The 8,991-nt window shown below is 41.5% G+C and overlaps 1 pseudogene; it reads right to left on the bottom strand.

The window, feature by feature from the left end:
* Positions 1-488: 488 nt before the first annotated feature.
* On the bottom strand, positions 489-1,003 carry LOC101281715 (60S ribosomal protein L11-like; annotated as a pseudogene).
* Between the last annotated feature and the right edge of the window lie 7,988 nt (positions 1,004-8,991).

Here is an 8,991-nt window from a genome sequence, read left to right as displayed (position 1 = left end):
GTATATGTACAGCTAATTCACTTTGATATAAAGCAGAAACTAACACACCATCGTAAAGCAATTATACTCCAATAAAGATGTAAAAAAAAAAAGAGGTATTGGGATTTTGCTGGCTTCATAGAACAAATTAATAAATTTTCATACTTGTCCATGTTTAAAAGTAACAATGGGGTAATACTGTCTTTGAAACATTGGTAGAGCTTACTCATAAATCTGTCTTGGCCTAGTGTCTTTTTTAGGTGTAGATTTTTACTACTATTCAAATTTCTTCTGTAGTTATTAATCTGTTCAGAGCTTCTACATCTTATGTGTCAGTTTTATTAGTTGATATACAGTACCTTTAGAAATGTTTCCATTTCATCTAGATTTAATTATTTACTGTTATTAGCATTCGATATACAGATATTTACTAATTTGTGGCGTTTTTGTTTTTGTTTTTTACATTTCGCTGAAAACTTTTTATTGACCTTTTGGTTAGAAACGAGAACTTATTTGCCAGGAAGCATGATTCCATTATACTTCTGCTGGAACCAGTGCATGGCCTCCTCTTTTCTGATTCTGTGTTTGGCCCTAATTCAGCCTGTCCTGTGCTTCTCATCTGCAATGCTGAAAACTGGCTTACCCGGCACCACGTAGAAGTCCAGCTCGTAGATATCAATTCTTGGATCATATGTGATCCCCAATCGATGTGTTCTTGGATTGCAAAACCAGTTTCTAATATCTGAGAAGTTATTTTTTCTTAACACATGTTCTCCACACCTTTAGACATTTTTCCAGGATTTCTTCTGCCTTGGCCCCACGGACTGTGCAGTGAACAATCTTTTCATTTCTCCTGATGCCGAAGGATCATGGAGAACACAGGGGTCTGGCCTGTGAGCTACGCCAGCACCTTGGCTGCTGGGGTCAGTCTGTCTCAACTTTCCCCCACACAGATGGTGAGGTAGAGCTTGCTGATGCAAAGTTCCCTCATGGGGTTCTCCTCTTCACCTTGATCCTATGCCATGATGTGAGAGGTGCTCAGAAGCAACCCTTCATCAAGTGGCGATGAAAGAGAATGAGAGAAGTGGGCCTTGTGAAGTGGGCTTCTCATGAAGACGCAAGAAGCTACGTAGGTGGGAGTACATATTTTGTGAGTGTGAACAGCTTGGCCCCAAGGAAAGTTGATTGAGAAGAAAAAAACAAACAACCTATCCCTGATTTACAGATGGACATGCACTATACTGCAGCATCAACCACAAGTGTCTGACTTCAGCCTTACATCTCCACGCCTTGAAAGACAGTAGAGAAAGGAAATTCTCCCAGAAGACAAAACTTCAAGAAATATATCTCACTGTCCACTTTGCCTCAAGAAGACCTTCTGGTCTAAGGTGAGGACCTTATTGATTCCTGAGCATGATGTTTATTAAACACTCAATATGTCTCAGACACATATCTGTCACTAAATACACTGGATAAACAAGTCAGACAACATCTTCCTTCATGGAGTTTATCTTCTCTTGAGAAGACCAGCAATGCCAAGCTTGTCTGACCACAGCCACCAAGCACCAAATTCACCATTAGCCTTGGAAACCCTGAATCTTTAATAATAGAAGGATACCTCCAGGGCACGTGGTTTCTAGCTGGTTACATGGTATCTCTTCCATCATGGAGGAAGGATAAATCTGTCTTTGCTTAAATAGACTTTTTCTAGAAATGGATTTGTGTTCTTGCCTATCATGCCACTACTGGGAACACCACCAAACACCTTACTTAATATCATTCACTATGACGGTAAACCATACACCATTACCTCCTACAAAGAAATTCGCTTCATAATAAAGTAAACAAATCAGATATCACCCAAAGGAGTCATTGGTCTGCATGTACTCCATCATCCAGAAAGAGCTGCTCTTGAATGGCTATTAAAAAGTCAGCCATTTGACTGACTCTTGAACGGCTATTCAAACAGCCGTTGGCTGTGAACAAGCAAAGTAATGGTGCTCTTTCTCCCAAGCAAAAGTTCATTGGCCAGGGAATGAAGAGGTAGAGCTTGGGAGTCACACCTCTCATATGAGAGGTAGAGCCAATGAAAGGCTCAACAATTTTTTCCTTCCCATTCTCAAAAGATCTGGGCTCTGCTGATTTAGAAGGAAGGATCGCTCATGTCATAGGAACACAATAATGATTGTGATGGAACTGGGAGCTGAAACAGTCACTTGTTCATTTTGAGATCTCAGGGAAGGAGGAAAGGAAAGTAGGAGGGAGGAACAGAGGAAGGAGGGGAGGGAGGGGGAAAAAGGGAGAATGGGGGAAGGATGGCACAGATGGAGGGAGAGAGGGAGGAGGAGGGGAGAAGAAGAAATCAAGAGGAAATTGCCTTGCTGCTAATGGGTAAAATTTGATGAGAAACAGAATGCCCAGTCTCAAGGTAGCTCTCTACAAAATACTTATCAATTTTCTTACTAATTCATAAGTAAAATTACTTATAAATTAACTTTGTAGTGAAGAAACCTGAAAATACCATCTATATTAGTCAGTTAGGGCTGCTATTAAAAATACCATACTGTTCTCCATAGTGGCTGAACCAATTCACATTCCCACAGTATGGAGGTTCCTTAAAAAACTACAAATAGAACTATCATATGACCCAGCAATCCCACTACTGGGCACATACCCTGAGAAAACCATAATTCAAAAAGAGTCATGTACCAAAATGTTCATTGCAGCTCTATTTACAATAGCCCGGAGATGGAAACAACCTAAGTGCCCATCATCGGATGAATGGATAAAGAAGATGTGGCACATATATACAATGGAATATTACTCAGCCATAAAAAGAAACGAAATTGAGCTATTTGTAATGAGGTGGATGGACCTAGAGTCTGTCATACAGAGTGAAGTAAGTCAGAAAGAGAAAGACAAATACCATATGCTAACACATATATATGGAATTTAAGAAAAAAAGTGTCATGAAGAACCTAGGGGTAAGACAGGAATAAAGACACAAACCTACTGGAGAACGGACTTGAGGATATGGGGAGGGGGAAGGGTGAGCTGTGACAGGGCGAGAGAGAGGCATGGACATATATACACTAACAAACGTAAGGTAGATAGCTAGTGGGAAGCAGCCGCATGGCACAGGGATATCGGCTTAGTGCTTTGTGACTGCCTGGAGGGGTGGGTTAGGGAGGGTGGGAGGGAGGGAGACGCAAGAGGGAAGAGATATGGGAACATATGTATATGTATAACTGATTCACTTTGTTATAAAGCAGAAACTAACACACCATTGTAAAGCAATTATACCCCAATAAAGATGTTAAAAAAAAAGATACCATAGATGGGTGGCTTAAACAACAGAAATTTATTTTCTCACAGTTCTGGAAGCTGGAAGTCCAAGATCAGGGTGCCAACCTGGTCAATTTCTGGTGATAGCTGTCTTTCTGGCTTGCAGATAGCCGCCTTCTTGCTGTGCCCTCACATGGCAGAGAGAACAAGCTCTCTGGATGTCTCTTCTTATAAGGGCACTGATCCTAAGCCTCGTCTAAATCTAATTATCTTCCAAAGGCCTATCTCCAAACAGCATCACACTGGGGATTAGGGCTTCAACATAAAATTTTGGGAGGGACATAATTCAGTCTATAGCATCATCTTAACTAAGTGAAAAAAAGTTATCATCACCAATAATAGGACCAATCAATATCATTTGCCTCTGAATCTGATGCACTAAGGCGAGCAGAACCAAATCTGTGATATTTCTGCCCAAAAAAAAAAAAAAAAAAGTAATAACCTGAATCTAACCATGAGGAAAACATAAGACATTCAAATTGAAAAATAACTGGCCAGTACTCCTCAAAAATGACAAAGTCTTGAAAGATATGGAAAAACTGAAGAACAGTTCCAAATTGATGAAAACTTAAGAGACACAACAACTAAATATGTGTGATCCTGGATTTGATCCTGGACCAGAAAGGAGACAGCTTTATAAAGGATATTATTGAGACAATTAGCAAAATTTGGAAAGGGTCTGTGGATTAGCTGTAGTATTTTATCAATGTTAATTTCCTGAGTTTTGTGGTTGTGCTCTGATTGTGTAACAGAGTAGCTTTATTTTGGGAAAATATACATACTAAAGTATTCATGTGTAATGGGATATCTGGGTGAAGAAAGAGTATATGGGAGTCTTTTGTACTGTTGTTGAAGCTTCTCTGTAGGTATCAAATTATTTCAAAATAAAAAGTTAAAAACAAGCAAAACGATGAACTGAAACAAATTAGAGAGTAGCAAGCAAGAAGTACAAAGGTGGAATTTGACCAGAGGGCAAATATTGAAATTGGCCTCGTATATTACTAAGGCACACAAACACAGCAGGCAGCAGGGTGGGGATGCTGAACGCCAGAGAGTCCCAGCATAAACTGGGACCCTCAAAAAGGGTTAAAATTCTCACATGTTGATCGCATCCCCCCCTGATAGCAGAAGCTTATATAAATCCTCTTTCCCAGAGATTAAGATTAACCATATATTAATTCACAATCAAGGCAAGTGACACAGAGAGACAAGTCATAATGAGTGAGAGTAAGCTGAAACAATCAATAGATTTAGACTTGAAAAGACTTCAGATATTGGAATTATCAGATCCAGGATATAAAATATGTACAACATGTTTACAAAATAAAAGATGGATTGTAAAGCTAAGCAATCCATCAGACACTATCTGAAATGCTAAGGCAGATTTGGAAAAGAAACAAATCGAACTTTTTTTTTTAAAGACTGGTTATTTTCATTGAGTTAGTCTCAGGTCTTTTTTGAAAAAACATATTTATTTATTTATTTGGCTGCGCTGGGTCTTAGTTGTGGTACGCGGGATCTTCCTTGCAGCATGCGGGCTCAGTTGCAGCATGCAATCTCTTAGTTGCAGCATGCGGGCTCTTAGTTGCCGAGTGTGGGCTCTTAGTTTGGCAGGCAGGATCTAGTTCCCTGACCAGGGATCAAACCCAGGCCCCCTGCATTGGGAGTGCAGAGTCTTAACCACTGGACAACCAGGGAAGTCCCCAAATCGAATTTTTTGGAATGAAAAGTGTTATTGTTCAAATTTAAAGATCAATAGTGGAAAAGTTAAACAAAGCCTAGGGAAAAATGAAGAGGGAAAGAGTGACCTGGGAGGTAGAGTGAATAACGTTATGGAGGATGCAACTTAGAGAGACAAGGTGATGAAACATATGATAGAGAGAGAGGTTACATATGTAGAGTGAGAAATGGGATAGACATTTAATCATAGTCCCAGAAACAGAAAATCCTGAGGATGGAGGAGAAGCTATATTTAAAGAGATAATGGTTGTGCATTTTCCAAAATAGATAAAAGGCAAAAATCTACAGAAACAAGGAAGATAGCATACACCAAGCAGGGTAAGCAAAAACAAATCTATACCTATACATATTTTAGTGAAACTGTAGAACACCAAAGGCAAAGAGAACATGTTATTAGCAGCCAGAAAGAGAAGACAGATCCTCTCCAGAGGAATGACAATTATTCAGACAGCTGATAACAGAAATCAGAAGATATGCGAACTTCCCTGGTGGTCCAGTTGTTAAGACTACACGCTCCCAATGCAAGGGGCCCCGGTTCGATCCCTGGTCAGGCAGCTAGATCCTGCATGCCACAATGAAGATCCTGCATGCCACAACAAAGACTAATGTTATTTATTTATTTTAAAATAAATATTTATTTAAAAAAGAAAGAAACCAGAAGATACAGAATAACATCTTTCAAGAGTTGAGGGAAACACATGTCAACGTAGATTTCTGTGTCCTGAAAGCATACTATCTTTCAAGAACTAGGGCAAATGGAACATTTCTCTACAAGTAAAAATTGAAGGAGTATATGGCCAAGAGAACTTCACTAAAAGAACATCTGTATGATTTACTTCAGCAAAAAAGAAAACGTCTTTAAAGAAACATAAGAAAAGATGGTGAGCATAGAAAGTGATTGACTTTTAGGTAAATCCAAACAAATATTTCCTTATAAAATAATAAGAATAGGGACAAGGATACTACTTCATAGCTTTTTCCATTTCATCACTGGAGAAAAGAGATCATGGAGCTGTATTTATTTTCTGTCAACCATCACCTCCCTCAGCAGAATGTATGCTCCATGAGAATAGTGTCTCTGTCTGGTTTGTTCACTGCTTATGTCCAGTGCCCAGAACAGTGCCTGGCACATAGAATGACTCAATAAACATAGATCAACTAGATGAATTAATGCGTTGTTTGACTGCAAATTCATCCTCACTATTCTAGTAACTGTATCCTGTCAATTAAGGTGTCCCACCCCCCTCCCAGCCCAGGAGTCAATCAGAATTTTTTCCCTGAAATTTGAATCTTACGCAGAGTGACACAGATACCATACCTGGCTGCAGCTCCCTCCTCCCAGTGATGGGGTCCAGAGGAGACCTGCTGCTGTGACCTTCAGAGCTAATATGATTCCCTCCCCAACAAGACACAGTTTTTCAGGTTTCCTTTGATTCTGTGAGTTACTGCATACCCTCCTAATAAATTCCTTTTTTGCCTAAGTTAGCTGGAATGTCTTGTGTATCACCAAGAAGTCCTCAGAGGGTGCAGTGCTATTGAGGAGAAGTCTGCTGACCATCTGATTTTCCTTCCTTAGTAGGTATTATCCTTGGATTTCTAGAGTTTTACCAGAATGTCCGTGTATAGGTCTTTTTCTTCCCCCCTCAAAATCCTGCTTAGCATTGGGTGGGTCCTTTCCATCTGAAGATTATAAATATCAATAAATTAATTGTTGGGACTTCCCTGGTGGCACAAGGATTAAGAATCTGCCTGCCAATGCAGGGGACAAGGGTTCGAGCCCTGGTCCAGGAAGATCCCACATGCCATGGAGCAACTAAGCCTAGAGCCCACGAGCCACAACTACTGAGCCCGCATGCCACAACTACTGAAGCCCACACGCCTAGAGCCCGTGCTCCCCCACAAGAGAAGCCATCGCAATGAGAAGCCTGTGCACTGCAACCAAGAGTAGCCCCCACTCACCGCAACTAGAGAAAAGCCTGTGCACAGCAACAAAGACATAGCACAGCCAAAAATAAACTAAATAATGAATTAATTAATTTTTAAAAATAAAATAAAAAAGAAATAATGAAACGAGAGATGATGAAAACTAAAGAGTCCAGTCTTTTTCTAACCTCTGGAAACATTTCTTCTATTAGTTTATCTTCTTCCGTTTTCTCCTTCTATTTTAAACCTTTGGTTGCCATGGTGTGTGGGGATTTCCTTTTCCAGTCTCCTTTTCTACCTTGTTAATACTGTACAATGGAAAGAAAATGTGTTTTCTGTATTTATGCCATAACTTTATGGAATTCTCTTACTATGTCTCTGTACTGCAGCCTGCATATGGATCTTGTAAACATGGAAATCTAGTCATGCCATTCCTCTGCTTAAAACCCTTCAATGGCTTCCCAGTGTTCACAGAGCAGTGTTCAAAATCCTCCTCCTGGCTGCCAGTGGTGCATGAGATCCACCTATGCCTCTGGCCCTCCTCCCTCTGCTTTCCCACTCTCCACTCACTCAAGACACTTGAGTCCCATTGATCTTCCCCCTGTACCTTCTCACCTTGGCACCTTACCCACACTCTATCTTTTGTCTGGAATGCCTTCTCCTTATCCATTTGGCCAGCCCAGTCACCCATGTTCTTCAATGACTGCCCAGACCTTGAGCTATTCCCTTGTATCTATCACAAAATATTTCCTTCATGGAATTATAGTTATTTATGCAATTATTTGTTTAATGACTATTTTTGTTAATGACTATGGCAAGGCTATTGGTTTTATTTTGGGTACAAGATGATTACTGTTGGTAAAAGAATTATAGTAGGGGCTTCCCTGGTGGCGCAGTGGTTGAGAGTCCGCCTGCCGATGCAGGGGACACGGGTTCGTGCCCCGGTCCGGGAAGATCCCACATGCCACGGAGCGGCTGGGCCCATGAGCCATGGCCGCTGAGCCTGCGCGTCCTGAGCCTGTGCTCCGCAACGGGAGAGGCCACAACAGTGAGAGGCCCGCGTACCGCAAAAAAACAAACAAACAAACAAAAAAACTACTTTAAGAATTATAGTAGAGGGCTTCCCTGGTGGTGCAGTGGTTAAGAATCTGCTTGCCAGTGCAGAGGACATGGGTTCAAGCCCTGGTCTGGGAAGATCCCACATGCTGCGGAGCAACTAAGCCCGTGCGCCACAACTACTGAGCCTGCGCTCTAGAGCCCTCGAGCCGCAACTACTGAGCCCACGTGCTACAACTACTGAGCCCGCACACCTACAGCCCATGCTCTGCAACAAGAGAAGCCACCACAAGGAGAAGCCCGTGCACTGCAACAAAGAGTATCCCCTGCTTGCCGCAACTAGAGAAAAGCCCACGTGCAGCAGCGAAGACCCAATGCAGCCAAAAAAATGAATAAATAAAATAAATAAATTTATTTTTAAAAAAGAAGGATTATAGTAGAGATCTTTAATGAAGATACAAGGCTCAGAGAAGTTCGGTCAAGACAACAAAGACCAAAGTGGATCCAGAATTCCCACCTGCCTTGGAGTAGGGGATTATTACCATTGCCTGTTACCATTCTCTTCAGTGCTCCAAGCTGCTTGTTACAGGGCCTAAGGGATCTATCCCATAAATAATGATACCTGCCTCAGTGTCGTAGGGATTGAATAAATACACGTAAAGCCCTTCTGAAACAGTGCCTGGTGTATAGTAAGCAGTGTGCCAGCTGTTATTGAAGGCCCTGGGAACCCTGTACTTTTGCCCTTGGGTCTTGTTTGTCTGAATACTGGAGAGGTGAGTAGGCTGGGCAGCTGATAAAGACAAGTGTCTGGAAGGGCACCACGCGATATACAGAAGGGGCCTCATTTCTGAATCTGCCCTGCACTCAAGGGCCGGGAGGAACCCATCTTCACCCCACTGACAACCTCCCTCAGGACGATGTTACAAATGAGGGCAATTCTCTTTTGGA

Source organism: Orcinus orca, chromosome 13 (assembly GCF_937001465.1).
Source record: "Orcinus orca chromosome 13, mOrcOrc1.1, whole genome shotgun sequence".
NCBI classification, from domain to species: domain Eukaryota; kingdom Metazoa; phylum Chordata; class Mammalia; order Artiodactyla; family Delphinidae; genus Orcinus; species Orcinus orca.
Note: the sequence above shows the minus strand (reverse complement) of the source record. Positions and strands in the feature narration are given on the sequence as shown.